The following is an 18327-nucleotide window of genomic DNA, read 5'->3' as shown; positions in this document are numbered from 1 at the left end:
AGTTTTTGAATATGACCAATGATTTCTTGGATGATGATTGCATTATCACACGGTTTACGCCCTTTAAGAAAGCTATCTTGGTAAGGACCAATGATTTTGTCCAGCAAGGGCTTAATACAATTGACAATAATTTTTGTAATGATCTTGTAAATAATATTGCAAAGTCCAATAGTCCAAATATTTTTGAGATTGTTAGCATTATGAAACTTGGGGATGAGGCATAAGTAGATTTTATTAATAAAGTTGGGAATTGATTGGGTCCTAAATATTTCATGACAAAGCTTAGTAATTGAGGGCCCTACAATATTCTAGTTATTTTGGTAAAAGAAAGGATGGAATCCATCCGGTCCTGGGGACTTAAAGGGCTTGAAGGATAATAAAGCAGATATAATTTCTTGGTCACCTAGGGGTCTATCTAGGTTAGAAAGGTCAGTAGTGTTGAAACTCGTAGGACTCTTGTTGATATCTTTCCAATTAGTGGATATATGGCTTGTAGAAAAAGCAGACTGGAAGTAAGCAAGGGTGTTGTATTCAAGTGAGAGGCTTTGTTCCAGATTTTGGAGAAAAATACTAGTAGGGTAGTGACAAGATTGTTGGATACCGTTAAGTCTAGCTAGGAGTTTTTTCTTTTGATGAAAAATTATAATGATCCGGCCGGTTGTTTTGAGTATTACAGTCCTGTTTCACCATTTACTGCTTATCTTGTATTCTATTATAATTATGTGACTCGTCGGTGAGGTTTCAAAATAAATTGGAACACTTAGTTCCAAGATTTAAAGCATAAGTTGAAATAGTTGACTGGATATTGACTCATATGTAAACGATCCCAGAATAGAGTTTTGATGATTCCAATAGCTCCGTATGGTGATTTTGGACTAAGGGGTGTATCCGAAAAATTATTTAGAAGTCTGCAGTTATCTGTTACATTTCGCATTTTCGTACGTTAAAGTTTCATCGTAAGTTGATCAACGTAAGCTCGGGAATGAGATTAATTTTGAGGATATAGGTAATTATGTTATTTATAACAGGTGATAAGTAAATGCCGTGAAGGTTATAGGGTAAACAAATCGAAGAAAATGAGTTTCATTGAAGTTTGACAATTTGGGATAAAATAAGGTCCAAGCTATAATACCCCGTATTTATGGATTAGTATCATATAATATACCACATGACCATGATAGTAAGATGTATAAAGTATGTTAAAAGTAATTAGTATTTTAAATAAATTAGGATAGTACCTAATTATGTTGGTAAGGGGTTAATTATTGATTTTAGTGGGAAGTTAACAAATTAATTAGAAATTGATGGATAAGTATTTGGTGGAAACATCACCCCCACGTGGCAGGAAGGGGTTATATTTGCTAAGACCAAATAGTGACTCTTTGGCTTATGTGGCTAGGTGGCATAGTTAGCGGATGCTTGGCAAAGTAATCCACGAAGTGGGGCCCACAAACCACAATGATAAGAAATCTTCCTACATCATTAAAGTGTGATGTTTATGTTTTGCTAAGTAACGGATGGAGCCATAAAAGAATTTATACGAAACTACATAATGCTATAGCAGCGTGAGTTGCAAATTCTAAGGGAGTACAGTACAATCTTTCTCAAGAATATCATAAGAATTTTTCCCTATTTCGATCCATTGTTACGTCTTTTTTTGCAAAAGACGTGGGTTAGAGGGATTGTTAAAAGAATTGACTCAAGTATGTTAAGGCTATCCCTTATTTCCTTTTGGCATGATCCCTATGATACAAATGAAACGAGCAAACACACAACTTTCATAAATGCCTCTATTCATAGAAGTACTAGGGGTGCCTATGTTCTTGATTCCCCACGTGTATTATTATTTCTTTTCATGGGTCTCAGATAATACATAAGTTGATGAAGTTTATTTCATGATAGTAACCGAAGGCAGATTGATCTAATGACATTCTGAGAAATCTTATCGACTTACTTTCGTATACATTACATTCATTTATACATGTATATTGACCCATGACCAGATGGCATTATATACACATATATTATATGTATATGGGATGTGTGGAAAGGTTATAATATTATATACGCACCACCACCTGATCAGTTGGTATACGTTGATAATTTTGCTCACTGAGGCCAAGATGATATGATGGGATGCCCTCAAAAGGTTACAACGTTATATACGCAGCACCACCTGATCAGCTAGTATACGCTGATGATTTCGCCTACTGAGGCCGAGATGATATGATGGGATGCCCTCAGAGACTTGATGACGTTATGTACGCATATACCTATGCATGATATGACATTTATACGCACATGCATGACATTATAAATATTTCAGGATTTACAAAATTATTTAGGCTTACAGGCGGATTCCTTTACTCCATACTTATTTTATGTCTTCTATGTACTGATTTTCATACCTTACATACTCGGTACATTATTCGTACTGACGCCCATATTTCCTGAGGCCTGCGTTTCATGCCCGCAGGTTCATGTAGACAGGATGATGGTCCCCCTTCTTAGGATCCTTGCTCAACGAGAGTTGGTGTGCTCCATTTGATCCGGAGTTGCTTTTGGGTTTTGGTACGATATGTTTGTATATATATATGGGTATGACAGGGCCTAGCCCCATCCTTTATACAGATGTATACTATATTAGAGGTCTGTAGACAGTCATGTATAGTCGGATAGTATGTGGCCTTGTCGGCTCACCCTACCGTATTCTGTATATATATATGTACATATGTCTTTTGAGCACGTTTTCTCGCGTATGTTATTTACACAATTTAGTAGTTTACTGCCAGACGTTATGCATTTCCTACACGTATTTCATGTTTTATCTTAGACGTATGCTTAGGGATGTTCGACATGCAGGCTCGGGCACTCGTCGTGGCCCATCAGTTTGGGTCGTGACAAAAGTGGTATCAGAGCAGTTCTGCCCTAGGGTTGTCTATAGACCGTGTCTAGTAGAGTCTTGTTTATGAGTGTGTTGTGCACCACATTTATAAACATAAGGCTACATGACATATAGGATGTTATCCTCCCTTCTTATCTTAGATCGTGCGAAATAAGGATTCATTTTCCTAATGATATGTTATGTTTTCAGCGAAGCCTCCGAAGGCTACAGCCGCCCAAAAGGGCAAGTCTGTGGCTGATAAGACTGCTAGTCGAGCGCCACGAGTTACGAGGGCTCGGGGAGAGTCTTTTAGTGAGATTCCATCTAAGACTTCACATACCCCGCCATCTCCAAAGGAGCTCCGAGGGGCACCAGCTCCAGCACCGGCCGCTGTACACCCAGCTCCTCAGCTAGATGCACTAGGTCAGGAGATGAGAGATGTTATTCAGCTATTGACTCGATTAGTAGCCGCACAATCTCGGCGTCAGGAAATAGGTATTGGTCATTCAGATAGGTCCATCAATGCGAGGGTTTGTGATTTCATTAATTTGGACCCTCATTCACTGGAGCAGATCCAAACGAGGACCCTCAGGTATTTATTGATAGGATGTAGAGGACTTTGAAGGTAATGAAGGCCATTGCGACTAAGTCAGTTGAGCTAGCTTTCTATAGACTTTGGGATGTCGCAGTTAATTGGTACGATTCTTGGGAGTTGTCCAGAGGTGAGGATGCCCCTCCAGTGGTATGACAGGAGTTTACAGAGGCTTTTCTTCGTCATTATCTTCCACCAGAACTTAGACGGGCCAGAATTGATAGGTTCTTGACCCTTCGGCAGGGTAATATGAGTGTTCAAGAGTACAACCTTCAGTTTGATTCTTTGGCTAGGTATGCTCCCACTATTGTAGATAGGATGGATGATCGGGTTCACCGGTTCGTGATGAGGTTGGAGACGCACTTGCTTAACGACTGTATGTCGGTCTCACTTAGCCATGCATGGATATTTCTCGTATTCAGGCATACACTCAGGGTGTAGATGAGCGTAAGCAGAAGCAAAGGGCCGATAGTGAGCATGATAGGGGCCAGAGTAAGAAAGCGAGATCTTCAGGTCCTTCTGGTGAGTTTCGAGGTGGTCAGAGACAGCAGTACCCGAGGTATTCCGCCCAGCCATCGGCTAGTGCACTCCCTCAGTTTGCCGGTAAGAGATTTGATCGTTTCGCATATTCAGGGCCCAGTAAGAGTTTCAGGGCCTCTAGTTCTCAGTATAGGGGTGAGTCAAGTTAGATGAGGCCACCCTTGCCACGATGTGCTCAGTGTGGTAAGCAGCATGTCGGGCAGGCTGAGAGAGTTGAAAGAACAACTAAGGGATTTGCTTGAAAAAGGATTTATTAAACCTAGTACATCACCGTGGGGAGCACCCATGTTATTTGTGAGGAAGAAAGATGGTTCCTTGCGACTATGTATTGATTACAAACAGTTGAATAAGGTGATGATCAAGAATAAGTACCCACCCCCGAGATTGATATTTTATTTGATCAGTTGCAGGGTGCCAAATGTTTCTCAAAGATAGACTTGAGGTCTGGGTACCATCAGGTAAGGGTTAAGGAGAAAGATATTTCGAAGATAGCATTCAGGACCAGATACGGGCACTTTGAGTTTCGTGTTATGTCATTCGGTTTGACCAACGCCCCAGCAGTATTCATGGACTTGATGAACCGTGCGTTCAGACCCTTTCTTGATTTTTTTATGATTGTATTTATCGATGATATATTGGTTTACTCCTGTTCAGAGGCTGAGCATGCAGATCATTTGCGTACGGTGCTTAGAGTTCTACAAAAAGAGAAGTTGTACGCAAAACTCTCTAAATGTGAATTCTGGTTGAATTCTATAGCTTTCATTGGGCATATTATTTCAGGTGAGGGTATCCAGGTTGATACCCAAAAGATTGAGGCAGTGAAGACTTGGCCTAGACCCACGACACTGACAGAGGTTTGTAGCTTCCTCGGTTTAGCAGGTTATTACAGGAGATTCGTAGAGGGGTTTTCTTTTCTTTCAGCACTATTGACAAAGTTGACTCAGAAGAGAGCTAAGTTTCAATGGACTAATGCTTGCGAGTGGAGTTTCTAGGCATTGAAGGGCAAATTAACTTCAGCATCGGTTCTAATACTCCCAGTGGGAACCGATGGTTATGCTATATATTGTGACGCTTCGGGCGTTGGATTGGGTTGTGTACTGATGCAACATGGTAAGGTTATAGCTTATGCTTCTAGACAACTAAGAAATCACGAGAAGAATTACCCGACCCACGATTTAGAGTTAGCCGTGGTGATTCATGCACTAAAGATGTGGAGGCACTATTTGTGTGGCATTCATGTTGATATCTATACGGATCATAAGAGCCTTCAGTATATCTTAAAGCAAAAGGAATTGAATTTACTCCAAAGGAGATGGTTGGAGCTACTAAAATACTATGACGTTGATATTTTATACCATCCGGGGAAGGAAAATGTAGTAGCCGATTCCCTCAGCTGTAGATCTATGGGTAGCCTGTCATATTTACAGCCAGAGAAGAGTGAGATAGTCCATGAGATTCATCAGCTAGCTAGTCTTGGAGTTCGATTACTGGACTCAGGTGATACCAGAGTTACTATTCAGGACACGACAACATCCTCTCTAGTAACTGAAGTGAAGGGACTCCAGTACGAGGATCCTGTGTTAGCTCATTACAGAGATACAGCCCCTCAGAAAGAGAAGACACCATTTGAGATTACAGGAGATGGGGTCCTCAGATATCGAGGACGATTACGTGTCCCTAATGTTGCAGGGTTGCGCTGGCAGGTTGTGGGAGAGACTCACTATTCTTATTATTCTGTTCATACAGGAGCAACAAAGATGTATCATGATATTAGGGAAATATATTGGTGGGACGAAATGAAAAAGGATATAGCGGAGTTTGTTGCTTAGTGCCCTAACTGCCAGCAGGTTAATATTGAGCATCAAAAACCCGGTGGATTAGTGCAGGCTACAGAGATTCTGACTTGGAAGTGGGAAGTAATTAATATGGATTTCATCATAGGCTTACCTCGTACCCAGCGTAAGTTCGATCTATATGGGTGATTGTTGATAGACTTACAAAATCAGCCCATTTTCTGCCTGTTAGGATTACATATTCAGCAGAGGATTATGCAAGGCTTTACATTAAGGAGATAGTACGACTTCATGGTGTCCCTATATCTATTATATCGGATAGAGGTGCTCAGTTTACAGCTAATTTCTAGAGGTCCTTCCAAAAAGTATTGGGGACTCAGGTAAATCTTAGTACAATATTTCATCCCCAGACAGACGGACAGGCTGAGTGTACTATTCAGACACTTGAGGATATGTTACGGGCTTGTGTGATACACTTCAAGGGTAGCTGGGATGATCATCTGCCACTTGTTGAGTTCACGTAGAATAATAACTATTATTCCAGTATTCAGCTAGCTCCATACGAAGCTCTTTACGGACGGAAGTGTAGGTCACTTATCGGATAGTTCGATGTTGGGGAAACTAAGTTAGTAGGACCAGAGTTGGTACAATAGGAAGTCGAGAAGATTAAGCTTATACAAGAAAAACTATTAGCAGCTCAAAGCCATTAGAAGTCTTATGCGGATAATTGACGACGAGACTTGGAGTTTCAGGTTGACAACTGGGTATTCCTCAAGTTATCATCGATGAAAGGAGTTATGAGGTTCGGTAAGAAAGGAAAACTTATCCCTCGGTACATTGGACCATATAAGATCATACGCAAGGTAGGCCAGCTAGCATATGAGTTAGACTTGCCTTCTGACTTGTAGTCTATACATCCAGTCTTTCATGTGTCTATGCTCCGTAAGTGTATCGGAGAAACTTCTAGAATAATGCCAGTTGATGATGTTTAGCTCACAAAGCAGTTATCATATGAGAAAGATCCCATTGCTATACTAGATAGACAGGTTCGGAGATTTAGAACTAAGGACGTAGCTTCGGTTAAAGTACTTTGGAGAAATAATAATGTGGAAGAAATGACTTGGGAAGCTGAAGAAGACCTGAAGTCTAGGTATCCTCACTTGTTTTCTCTTCCATAGGAGGATCAGACTGAGACATCACAACCTTAAGGTGCGTGTATGGATTCTTGTATTAGTTATTGTCATTGGTCGTGTGAGGCCATTGTCGTTGTTGATGAATATGGCCCTGTATGGCCTTGTATTAGTTGGTATGCTGCGTGGCAAGTTGTTAGTAAGTAGTTCAGTTTATAGAAGAGATTTTGGCAAAATTTTCGCAAGTCTCTAAGAGTTAACATTCAAGGAAGAATGTTTCTAAAGGGGGAAGGATGTTACATTTCGCAATTTTGAACGTTAAAGTTTCGTCGTAAGTTGATCAATGTAAGCTCAGTAATTAGATTAATTTTGAGGATATAGGTAATTATTTTATTTATAACAGGAGATAAGTAAGTGCCGTGAAGGTTAGAGGGTAAACAAATCGAAGAAAATGAGTTTTGTTGAAGTTTGACAATTTGGGATAAAATACGGTCCAAGCTATAATACCCCATATTTATGGACTAGTGCCATACAATGTACCACATGACCATGAGAGTAAGGTGTATAAAGTATGTTAAAAGTGATTAGTATTTTAAGTAAATTAGGATAGTACCTAATTATATTGGTAAGGGTTAATTATTGATTTTAGTGGAAAGTTAACAAATTAATTAGAAATGGATGGATAAGTATTTGGTGGAAACATCACCCCCACGCGGAAGCAAGGGGTTATATTTGCTAAGACCAAATAATGACTCTTTGGCTTATGTGGCTAGGTGGCATATTTAAGGGATTTTTGGCAAAGTAATCCAAAAAAGTGGGGCCCACAAACTAAAATGATAAGAAATCTTCCTACATCATTAAAGTGTGATGTTTATGCTTTTCTAAGTAACGGATGGATCCACAAAAGAATTCATACGAAACTACATAATACTATAGCAGCGTGAGTTGCAAATTCTAAGGGAGTACGGTACAATCTTTCTCAAGAATATCATATGAATTTTTTCCTATTTCGAGCCGCCGTTACGTGTTTTATCGCAAAAGACATGGGTTAGAGGGATTGTTAAGTGAATCGGCTCAGGTATGTTAAAGCTATCCCTTCTTTCCTTTTGGCATTATCCCTATGATACAAATGAAACGAGCAAACGCACAACTTTCATAAATGCCTTTATTCATAGAAGCACTAGGGGTGCCTATGTTCTTGACTCTCAATGTGTCTTATTATTATATCTTATGTTCATGGGTCTCAGAAAAATATGTAGTTGATAAAATTTATCCGAAGGCATATTGATTTTATGACATTCCGAGAGATCTTATTGACTTACTTTTCATTGCATTCATTTATATATGTACATTGACCCATATATATATATATATATATATATATATATATATATATATATATATATATATATATATATATGTGTGTGTGTGTGTGTGTGTGTGTGTGTGTGTGTATTATATGTATATGAGATATGGGGAAAGGTTACGTCGTTATAAACACGCCACCACCTGATCAGTTGGTATACGTTGATGATTTCACCCACTGAGGCCGAGATGATATGATAGGATGCCCTCAGAAGCTTGATAACGTTATGTACGCATATACCTATGCATGATATGATATTTATACGCATATGCATGACATTATAAATATTTTAGGATTCACAAAGTTATTTACGCTTACAGGCAGATTCCTTTACTCCATACTTCTTTTATGTCTTCTATGTACTGAGTTACATGCCTTACATACTCGGTACATTATTCATACTGATGCCCCTATTTTTTGGGACCTGCGTTTCATGCCTGCAGGTGCAGGTAGACAGGTTGACGGTCCCCCTTCTTAGGATCCTTGCTCAACGAGAGTTGATGTGCTCCATTTGATTAGGAGTTGCTTTTGGGTTTTGGTACGATATTTTTGTATACATATATGGGTATGACAGGGGCCCGTCTTGTTCCTTATACAGATGTACACTCTATTAGAGGTCTGTAGATAGTCATGTATAGTCGGATAGTATGTGGCCTTGTCGCCTCGCCCTACCGTATTTTGTATATATATGTACATATGTCTTTTGGGCACGTTTTATCGCGTATGTTGTTCACACAATTCAGTAGTTTACTGCCAGACATTATTCATTTCCTACACTTATTTCATGTGTTATCTTAGATGTATGCTTAGGGGTGTTCGACAGGTAGGCTCGGGCACTCGTCATGGCCCATCGGTTTGGGTCGTGATAGTATCCTGTTGGGATCCATTGTGGTCATTACTGCTATTTAGTTATCTGCTTATATTGCAATTTCATATCTCAGTCTCTGTTGTTATTATCATTTTTGGGCTAGTTTCATGACATTATGAGCCTGAGAGACTGGAGAGATTGATGACTGAGTGAGGTTGAGGGCCTGATTTTGAGTTATTGATACTATAGAACGTGAGTTGTCCGTGTAGCACGTGAGTTATCCATGCAGATCCAGATATTGATACTATAGTATGTGAGTTGTCCGTGCAGCACGTGAGTTGTCCATGTGGATACGAATACTAATACTATAGCATGTGAGTTGTCCGTACAGCACATGATTTATCCGTGCGGATTATAGCGCTTGGGCTAAAGGAGCCTCTCCGGAGTCTGCACACACCCCCAGTGAGCGCAGGTACCTACTGAGTGCCAATGCCGAGTGATTGGCAGGACTAAGTGACCGTGAGGACTGAGTGAATGGGAGGACTGAGTGACTGGGAGGACTGAGCGAAATGATACTCTGAGAGTATGCATATGGTTTTATTATTGAGTTGCATCGCATTGACATGCACACTTGACATACAGTCATAAAGATATATTTTCCTCATGCTATATGATATTGCGACATTCATGACTTCACATGCACATTGACATGTAGGCATAGAGATATACTTTTCCTCATGCCATTTGATAATGGGACGTTTACCTGTTGAACAGGTTTGGAAGGAAAAATCACGATTTTGCAAACTTACTCATATTTTGGTGTTTTCGGTAAAGGATTTGGATTTTCACTTTTATACTTGAAAAGCATGTCTATTTTCTGGAACTGTGAACGAGCTGAACATTTTATTTCTAAGTTATTTCCTCTACCACTTTTGTTATATTGCTATGAGCTATTGTTGGACTTGACCGTGTTCCAGCTCGTCACTACTTTCAACCTAAGGTTATGTTTGTTACTTATTGAGTACATGGGGTCGGTTGTACCCATACTACACTCCTGCACCTTGCATGCAGATTTTTGATGTTGATGTTGCTGCGTGCGGCGGGAGCTGGATCTGAAGAAGTACCTATGTTCCAGCCATTTACTGCCTCTTGTTCTTGGTAGCTTTAGAATTTTTAATCTGTTTATGTATATTTCAGACAGATGACGTATTTTTATTTCACACGAGTTTTGTAATTTCTAATCTTAGAAGCTTATGATTTGTACTACCAATCCTTGGGGAGTGTATTAGAGTCAACTAAATATTAATTGAATTGGATAGTTGTTAGTTAGCTTACCTGACGGGTTAGGTTAGGTACCATCATGACTAGGTGGATTTTGGGTCGTGACAAGGTGGTATCAGAGCCCTAGGTTCATAGGTTCTACAAGTCATGAGCTAGTGTTTAACAGAGTCTTGCGGATCAGTATGATGATGTCCATACTTATCTTCGAGAGGCTGCATGGCATTTAGGATAATTTTCCATCTTTCTTTCCTTATCGTGCGGAATTGATTAAGCTTGAAACATAACTGTTTGAATTCCTTCCACGCATTCGTGTGGGCATGTGAGTGCTCGGTATCAACTGTGCATCGCCGTCTTGTGATTCCATGAACGGGGTTCGAAATGTGTATTCTGTGTTTTGGTGATGGGCTAGTCTGGAGGATTTGAGGCCCGGTTTAGAACGCAGCTTAGGCTCGGTAGCTTCAGTTGTAACTTGTACATTTGGACTCATATGTCCGGTAGTGTCCCTCTGAGTGGAACTTATGGCTCGATGAGCGATCAAATGGCTATATGATAAGTATGATGTGATTGCGAGATGTGTTAAGATGGTTTGGATATGACGAGAAGTGTTTTCTTGGAATGTAAAGAGGGCCATTGGGTGCTTGATTTTCGTTTGATGTGATGTGCGGTCTCGAATTGTGAGTATGTTGAAGGATCTATCATGCAGTTTAATTGTGGATCTAATTAGATTTTCATGTTATGTTGATGAGTTCAGACTCAGAAAGATTTAGTTATTGCATAGAAATTGTGGCTGCGAAAGGGTATAACAAGATGCCAATTTGAGGCTAAACAGGTGGGTTATCTCCTGCGGAGTAATCTACGTAAGTGTGTTCCTTATAATGTTGAGTGGAGAGTTTCTTATCTACCAGCGGGGTGTATGTGTTGAGATTTGAATTTGAATCCGGTTGAGAAAGTTGACTTGACTGTCAAGAGAATAAATGTAAGTTTAGTGGATGATTAAGGTATCTTATGATTGGTGTTGCATGAGCTTAAGAATAATTTCCATTGAATTGACTGCGGTATTATGACAGTAATAGAGTATGGGTATTGTGAGTTATGGAATGTTTTGTTTTATGGCTTTGTGACGAGCGCAAAACACACACTTAAATTGTGCTCTCTAGTCAAAGATAGTATAGAAAAATTATCGTATCCACAGGGATTGAATTAAAATAATATTATCGTAGTTTGTAGCTAGATTGCTATTCAGGAGGATCAACAGTTGAGGTTTATATAATAAATAATCTAAAATCTACAGCTATTGACTAATGACAATCGCAACAAAGGTAAACAAGAGAGTTATTAATGGGAGAAAATATGGGTTGATAAGATAGGTGCAAGATAATTGTTCAGGATCTAACTCTAGATAATTGACTTCTAATGTTCAAGTGAGTTTCTCGAATTCAATTAATTATCAGTATAATTGTTTAGTAGAAACTCCTCTCTCGATTAAGTCTCAACCTCACAATATGAACCAATTTAAGCTCGGTGAAGATATGCAAGAATTCGAAATGGATTGGTCTTTAGGAGAACCTCTTTCGATTATCCTCCTAACTAGGTTTAATCAAGAATTCAACTAGCCTCTTTCGATTACTTCGAAGAATCTATGAACTCAACCAAAAATATAGTGCAAATATATCACAAGTTATGCCTATCTCGATTACAAGAACAAGTGAACATAGATGCAAAAATTTAATCTTCCCAAAACAATTTAAATACATGAAAATAGAGTTATAATCTACAAACAACCATCAATACACCAAATCCATCAAAACCCAAATGGTTCTACTCCATAGACTTGGAGAAGTTCTTCACAAATGAAATAAAAGTATAGGAAAACATAAATGCAATCCAAACTCGGATCTTGAGTGAGGAAGGAAGGATGAAATCCTTGTGCTCTTGATTCTCCCTCTTCTCCTTAGTTTCCTTAGGTCTAAGGTATGTCAAAAGTCGAGAAATGGTGTCTTTCCCGTGTATTTAACTATCCCCTAAATAAACCCCGGACGAAAATACCCCTTTTTAGCGGAATTGGGAACATACTCTAACATTTTTTCACTACCGCATCGCATGTCGCGCCGCCCCATGCGGCGAGCTTGTGGATAATTCCAGAACAATTTGGAAAACACATTTTGGGCACATTTTGCACAGTCGCGCCGCCCCATGCGGTGCGGCTGTGTAGTTTTCTCAGAGTAAGTTCGTTTCTCTAATTTTTGACATCCGGACTTCGTACTCGACCCCCAAACGCGATCCCGGTTTAATCCCTTTGGCTTATACTCAGACTTCAAAGCTCCAAATAGTTCGAATTTACTCCGCAACATCTAAATAACCCGGAATCATTCCTACACGGCATAAAACACATAATAAGTATAAAACACTACTAATTAAAGCTCAGCATAAGTAAAGTGCAGTGAATTTGAGTGCAATAATCGACTAAAACATGAGTTTCTGGCCTACCATCAACACCCCACACTTAAACCATTACTTGTCCTCGAGCAATCAAACTACACTTCACATAGACATGACCTTTTTTAAACAACTCTCCTGACTCATCATACCAAGAATAATAGAACAGATTAAGCACAATAACGTAACATCCTCGCCTCAAGATTTAACTCAAAAGCACCACGCATGTTTTCACAACTCGCTCACTTACTCTAACACAAAGGTCAATGACAATACCTTTCTTTCATGAATCAAGTGCCCTTACCCAACAATAGAAAGTAGTTCCACACACAATAAAAGTTATGAATAATTAGGAACTCAAGATAGAAAGAATTCACTCACTCTCAGAAACAACATTCATATGCCACAAAAGATGCACCATAGGCTTGCCCATAATGTACTACTCTACTAATTGAGCTCATTCAGTCAATGATCAAGTATGACTTTATATGGTTGTAATGTAAGCTGCGGGATGAGTATGATATATTTGATATAAACGTGACTACACCTCCCTAAGAACTTTAATACATACAATTTAACCATTTAAAACTCCATACTTATGTCAAACCATAACTCTACCTTCACGTCAATAAATGTCAACTCCCTACTTCTTTACGCACAATTACATCAAGAAATACCACTATCAAGGAATCTTTTTTCGCAACCATCCAACTATTTTTTCATTTTCTTTTTCAATTCAAGTGGCTCTTATTTTATATTTTTTCAAAACAGTGCACCTTTCTCCTTATTTCAAGAGTTCCACTCAAAAGACAAACCCACACCCCACACTTTAACTTTTACAAAGATCATAATAATTTCAAGTGCTCGTGAGAGGTAAGAAGGTTCAAATAGATGGTCAATTCAAACAATTGGATAAGGCTTGTAATGTAGTTTTCAAAGGAATAGGATTACGGTCTCAAAGGAGTCAACTAGGATACATAACAATTAGGTGGATAACAACATATAACTGACTCTACAAAGAAACGCCTACATCACTTCCAAGAGTGAATAAAATTACTATTTCGCTTTGCAAACACATGTGGCAAGTTCTAGACATCAAATGTAATGCACAGAATACACGAAACCTCTCACACACATGGCAAATAACTCATTCAGGATCGGACTCATCGAGACACTCTAGTCAAAGCAGTTAAGCAAAGTTAAGATCATACAATTTAAGGTACTTATACAAGAGTCAAAAATTGAGCATAAGCGTCACAACTAAAGCACTTACTATTCTCAAGGCATAATAAAGTTAAGAGATATTGCTTTCATTTAAAATCACAACACAAGATCTCCTACTCCTAAAAGAAAAACTAACTATACCTGGTTCAAGCAAAACCCTTGGAAAAGAACCATGGCACAAAGAAAACCAAGGGGGGATTATTATACTACCTAAAGAAAATAATATTTTTTTCGACTTTAAAAATTTCAATCAAAAGAAACGAAAATATACACAAGAAACGGAAACAAACAGTTATTTACATATTTACATCCCCTCCCCACACTTTAAATTGTGGCATGTCCCCATGTTACACAAATAAAAAGCAAAAGGTAAAGAAAACCCCCTGGACTTTTTCCGTTGCCGAGAACTTGTGAACTCCACCCCTAATTCTGAATTCATTTTTCGTTTTCGCTCCTTGGGATTCTGTATGGAGCTCATTAGGCCAAAGTCCTTTAAGGATATTTGAAAGAACCGCTCTTTTCTTTCTTTCTTGGGCTCATTTTGAGTGGTGGATTGTTCTTGTAGGATCATCCTCAACTTGTTTCTACATTCATTTACAAGATCAATCCATGCATATTCATGTAAATCCCCAAAATTAAAATCCACATGATCAAGGTTAGAATAAGAAAATGAAGAAGAAGGGTCATATGAGTACTCCTCTGGTAAGTCCAAGACCATTTGTTCCTCATTCTCTTCCACTAAAAATTATAATTGTGGATAGGTGGATGAGGGTTTGAACTCTTCTTGTATTGCTTCATAATCAACCAAAGCATCATTTTCAATCATTTCAGTTGAAACAGAGTCCTCTTGCAAAGTAGAAAACTCTCTCGGTAGATGTTCATTATCTCGGGTAGGCTCATTTTCACACGGTATATCTTCCATATATTCACCATCACAATGCAACGAGCTAAGTCTATTTACTAATTGATTCACTTGCATTGTTAGGTTGTTAGTGGCTTCATCATCTTGTATAAATTTTTCTTCTACCTTATTTATAAACTTATACATAATCTCTTCTAAACTACTATTCTCCTCTTGAGGTGATTGTCTCACTTCGCTTTCATTCGAGTCATAATAAGGGTATTCATCCCAACCAGAGTCATAATTGTACCCATATGAATCCTCATACCTGTACGGACTAGAGACAAAGTGAGAGTGTTCAAAAGATGAACCATAGGAAGAATACCTACTTGCTTGACAATCAACCCATAGATGATTTCCACCGCATTTAAAACACGTAGCACACCACTGATAATATTCAGCTGCAAACTCTCTAACCATTTTCTTAGGCTGGTTGTACTCCATCTTCACATCATTTAGAGTTCAATAACAAGAATATGCTCTTCGAGATTTCTTCAACCAAAAAAAAAATCTTGAATAGAAGTTAACCAAACAAACTACAAATAAAAGAAAAATTAAAAGCTAATTCCTGGATTAGCACTACAAACTACTTCAAACACTATTGATATCCAATTCCCGGCAATGACTCCAAAATTTGACGAGCGCAAAATACATACTTAAATTGTACTCGCTAGTCAAAGATAGTATAGTAAAATTATCGTATCCACAGGAATTGGATTTAAATAATATTATCATAGTTTGTAGCTAGATTGCTATTCATAAGGATCAACAGTTGAGGTTTATATAATAAATAATCTAAAATATATAGCTATTGACTAATGACAATCGCAACAAAGGTAAGTAAGGGAGTTATCAGTGGGAGAAAATATGGGTTGATAAGATAGGTGCAAGACAATTGTTCGGGATCTAACTTTAGATAATTGACTTCTAATGTTCAAGTGAGTCTCTCGAATTCAATTAATTATCAGTACAATTATTTAGTAGAAACTCCTCTCTCGATTAAGTCTCAACCTCACAATATGAACCAATTTAAGCTCGGTGAAGATATGCAAGAATTCGAAATGGATTGGTCTTTAGGAGAACCTTTTTCGATTATCCTCTTAACTAGGTTTTCAACTAGGCTCTTTTGATTACTTCGAAGAATCTATGAACACAACCAATAATATAGTACAAATATATCACAAGTTATGCCTATCTCGATTAAAAGAACAAGTGAACATAGATGCAACAATTTAATCTTCCCAAAACGATTCAAATACATAAAATTAGAGTTATAATCTACAAACAACCATTAATACACTAAATCCATCAAAACCTAAATGGTTCTACTCCATAGACATGGAGAAGTTTTTCACAAATGAAATAAAAGTATAGAAAAACATAAATACAATCCAAACCTGGATCTTGAGTGAGGAAGGAAGGATGAAATCCTTGTGCTCTTGCTTGTCCCTCTTCTCCTTAGCTTCCTTTGGTCTAATGTATGTCAAAAGTCCAGAAATGGTGTCTTTCCCGTGTATTTAACTATCCCCCAAAAAACCCCGGACGAAAATACCCTTTTTAGCGGAATTGGGAACAGACTCTAACATTTTTGCACTATCGCGCCGCATGCCACGCCGCCCCATGGGGCGCGCTTATGGATAATTCTGGGCACATTACATTCTGGGCACATTTTGCACAGCAACGCCACCCCATGCGGCGCGACTGTGTAGTTTTCTCAAAGTAAGTTCGTTTCTCCAATTTTTGACATCCGGACCTGGTACTCGACCCCCGAACGTGATCCTGATTTAATCCCTTGGGCTTCTACTCAGACTTCAAAGTTCCAAATAGCTCGAATTTTCTCTGTAACATCTAAATAACCCGGAATCATTCTTACACGGCATAAAATATCCAATAAGTGTAAAACACTACTAATTAAAGCTCAGCATAAGTAAAGTGTAGTGAATTAGAGTGCAATAACCGACTAAAACACGGGTTTCTAGCCTACCATCACTTTGAGCCAAGTGGGGGAGCCTGCTGCTGATGGTTTAATTTGATGTTTATATGTTAAATTTTAGTTTTGGTCTGAGGCATATTTGTGTGTTAGTTATGACTTGTAGAGGTTGAGATCGAGGATGACTCGAGTAAGGAAATTCCTGAATACGGGTAGCATTACTCTTTTTGAAAATATGAAAATCATGGAATGATTAAGTTGTTATTTGAAGGATGTAGTGCGCATATATTATGAATTTGATTGGTGGTTCTAAGGCAAGATTACTACTTTAGGTGTTGTTATGCTAATAGGGCATGTGTCTTTCGACCCGTTTGGGCCGTACAATTTAGATTTGAGCAAAGTGGGTGGCTCTCGAGAAGGTGCTAATGGATTCAAAAATGTATAAGTGGCAATTGAAATTTTTTCGGATTCGTATATCGCTAGAATCACTTATTTACACTGGATGGTGCTAGGACTTGCGGTAATTCTGTATGACTATGAATTCTACATATTAATATAAGAAAGTGAAGAGGAAAATTTTTAAATTCGCATAAGGTCCTTCAGAGTGGATGTCTCGGTTGTGGTATTTATGGGGTGCTTAAGAAGAATACAACGGCTTATGGGCCTTAAGGCGGTATGGTTTTATGTTAAGGGTGTCTTATAGTAAGCTTTGGATAAGGATCGTAGTGTTCTGACAAGGAGAAGTGTCAACTTGAGGGTAATTTAGAAGAAACTCGGAGAAAATAGGACAACTGGGTAGTAGGCTAGACCAGTATGGTAATGGTATGCTCGGTTCTTTTGGGTGATTATGATGTGGTGAGGCTCTACAGATATTTTGGTGGCAATACTCTCAGATTTGGAAACCTGTGTGGCTTGGTCGAGTTAGAGGAATTCAGTTCTGATAGCTTGGTTATGTGCAAATGGGTTTTGAAGAGTTCTCGATGGTTTCTATCACGGTTTAAGATGGATATGTCCTACCGGCGAGAGGAACATGTTATGTATTGTGATTTCCTCCTGTATGGGAGCAAATGTAAGGTTTCTAACTAACCGGGTATGTATATTTGCTCATGACTCAGAGTGTTAATGAGGATTTCGTGTTTTCACAGGATGGCCTAATAAAGGCGGTGAGTGGAGGGAGATTGGGATTTGCATGTGCAAGTATATGATTCAGTTTCAAGGGGAGGTAATGAGTTTATGGAGAACAAACAATTTCAAATATTGGCACTAGTGGTATTACCCGAGCAGAGTGTACATTCAAAAAAGGGCACACTGTGTTTTGGACCTACGGATATTTCGTTGGTATCGCGGTATTCGCCCGATTGATAGACTGCAGATATTCAAATTATTTGCTATGTGGCATGAAATAATTATAGAAGTATTCCTCGTGGGATGATTGTGTATGA

The sequence above is a fragment of the Nicotiana tabacum genome, chromosome 2 (genome assembly GCF_000715075.1).
Source record: "Nicotiana tabacum cultivar K326 chromosome 2, ASM71507v2, whole genome shotgun sequence".
NCBI lineage: Eukaryota > Viridiplantae > Streptophyta > Magnoliopsida > Solanales > Solanaceae > Nicotiana > Nicotiana tabacum.
The sequence above is the reverse complement of the archived record's forward strand: the minus strand, read 5'-3'. Positions refer to the sequence as shown.